This window comes from Anopheles arabiensis (assembly GCF_016920715.1).
Source record: "Anopheles arabiensis isolate DONGOLA chromosome X unlocalized genomic scaffold, AaraD3 X_pericentromeric_contig0003, whole genome shotgun sequence".
NCBI classification, from domain to species: Eukaryota; Metazoa; Arthropoda; class Insecta; order Diptera; family Culicidae; genus Anopheles; species Anopheles arabiensis.
This window is the reverse complement of record NW_024412081.1, coordinates 227,501-230,000: the sequence shown is the minus strand read 5'-3', so window position 1 is coordinate 230,000 and position 2,500 is coordinate 227,501. Positions and strand designations below refer to the sequence as shown.

At 46.3% G+C, this 2,500-nt stretch overlaps 1 pseudogene; it reads left to right on the top strand.

Moving 5' to 3' along the window:
* LOC120907328 overlaps positions 1–2,500 on the top strand; it is a 9,154-nt pseudogene that overhangs the window by 3,919 nt on the left and 2,735 nt on the right.

Below are 2,500 nucleotides of genomic sequence, written 5' to 3'. Positions count from 1 at the left end.
CGCTAGCTCCTTCTAAAATGATTGAGATCATGCATCTCGATGAAATCACCACCCCAGAGGAGGTTGCGGAGTCTGTCAAAGCACAGCTCAACATCGAGATAGAAATAGATCGTATCAAAATGAAGAAAGGCCGCGCGGCCGGTACGCAGTGGGCACGGATCAACGTATCGCTGCCAGACTTTCAAAGCTTCCTGAATTTGGGAAAGCTGAAAGTTGGTTGGTCGATATGCCATATCCGCGAGGTTATGGAAGAGCAGAAATGCTATAAGTGTTGGAAGGTAGGCCATACGAGCTACCATTGTAGGGAACCAGACAGAAGTAATCTGTGCTGGAAATGCGGTTTGAGTGGACACAAGAAGCAAGCTTGTACCAACTCTGTCAAGTGTTTGGATTGCGGTACGAGGTCACAGAACCTTCACGCAACGGGCAGTTATATGTGTCCCCGAAGGCGAACGATTAGATCATAATGGTTAGGTTGCTACAACATAACCAGAATCATAGTTATGCTGCATTTCAGTTAATGTGGCAAACGATTAGGGAAGAATCTGCGGATATAGTGTTGATTGCAGATCCGTATCTGGCAACAACCAACGTCAAAGTGTTACGCAATGACGATAACACAGCAGCGGTAGTGGTTAACGCGGACTTACCAGTTAAGGTAGTCAGTAAGGCTTTGAAGGGTTTAATGATAGTTGACATAGGTGATATGCGAGTGGTTAGCGTTTACGCGCCACCTAGATTTAGTATGGAAGAGTTCCAGAACATGTTGGATAACACGGTAATGGCCGTAACCGGTATCCACAAATTCGTTATCGGGGGACTTCAACGCTTGGTCAGTAAGTTGGAACAACCAACTTGGCGAGCGTGGAGAAACCCAGAAACGAAGAGGTGAGTTGGTTTTATCAACCTTTGCGCAGATTGACGCAATTTTATTGAACGACGGCAGCACCCCAACTTATGTTGGACCAGGGCGCACGTCAGTAGTTGATCTTACTTTTGCGAGCCGAACCGTAGCAAGATCATTTAAGTGGGTGGTGTTATCTAGCTATATGAACTCTGATCATCGTGCAATACGAATAGATCTTGAGACGCAAAGCGTGCGTAATCTGTCCCGACCCATAACGGGATGGAGCATCAAGTATTTTAGCAAAGATATATTTGAAGTTATGATGCAAGCCGCTTTTGAGACCGAGGTCACAACAAGCGAAGACTTAATGCGTATACTTGTCACGGCGTGCAATGCGACGATGACTAAACGTAAGAGGTACACTCTAACAAGAGTGCATTTTGGTGGACGTTAGAGATTGAGGCACTTCGCAAAGAGTGCAAACACCGCGATCGATTAGCGCAAAGAGCTTTTAATACTGATCTCTATTCTACTTTTAGGGACGAGTTCAAGGTGGCACGGAATGCCCTCAAGCGATTGATCAAGCATACCCGACAGAGGAAGTGGAAAGAGTTCCTGGGAACAGCGAACAACGCATCATTTGGTATAGTATATCATACGTTCAAGAAAGTGGCCGAGGGTTCGATTGGACCCCGAACCATGACATTGGACGAGTTTAGGGAAGTGGTGAGCGAGCTTTTTCCTACTCACCCAAACACGGTGTGGCCTGATTATCGTATCGATCAGCCACGAGAGTTTGAAAGGGTAACTAATGATGAGATTCTTGCGGTTGCCAGGAGACTACCTAACAAGAAGGCGCCGGGACCAGATGGTATCCCGAATGAGGCGCTGAAAGTTGGTATGTTGACTGCAACCGATGCATTTTGCAGGGTTTACCAAGGCTGTTTAGAGAACGCGAAGTTCCCCGATGAGTGGAAAAGGCAGAGGTTGGTGTTAATACCGAAGCCGAACAAACCACCAGGGGAACCGGGTTCAGTTCGCCCCATTTGTCTACTAGACGGGGCAGGTAAAGGTTTAGAACGCATCATAGTGCAACGGCTAAATGCACACATCGAGGAGGTCAACGGACTGTCTGACGACCAATTTGGTTTCAGAAGTCGTCGATCTACAGTTGATGCGATTCAACGGGTAGTGGACATTGTTTCGGTAGCTAGAAGTAGAAACAGATACAGTGGACGGTATTGTGCGGTTGTTACATTAGATGTTACTAATGCTTTTAACAGTGCTTCATGGTTGGCGATTGCAAATGCTTTACAGAGAATTAACACTCCTAAATATCTTTATGATATCATTGGTGATTATTTTAGGAATCGTGTGCTGATGTATGATACCACAGATGGACCGGCAGAGATTGCAGTCACATCGGGTGTACCTCAAGGCTCGGTACTTGGCCCAACGTTATGGAACCTCATGTACGACGGAGTCCTACGAGTTGCAATGGTGGAAGGTGCACGGATTATCGGCTATGCAGACGATATAGTACTGTTGGTGGAAGGTAATTGTGTTGATGATATTGAAATTCTCGTTTCCAGTCAGATTCGCATCATCGACCGATGGATGACCGACAACGGATTAAAGATAGCCCCGACTAAG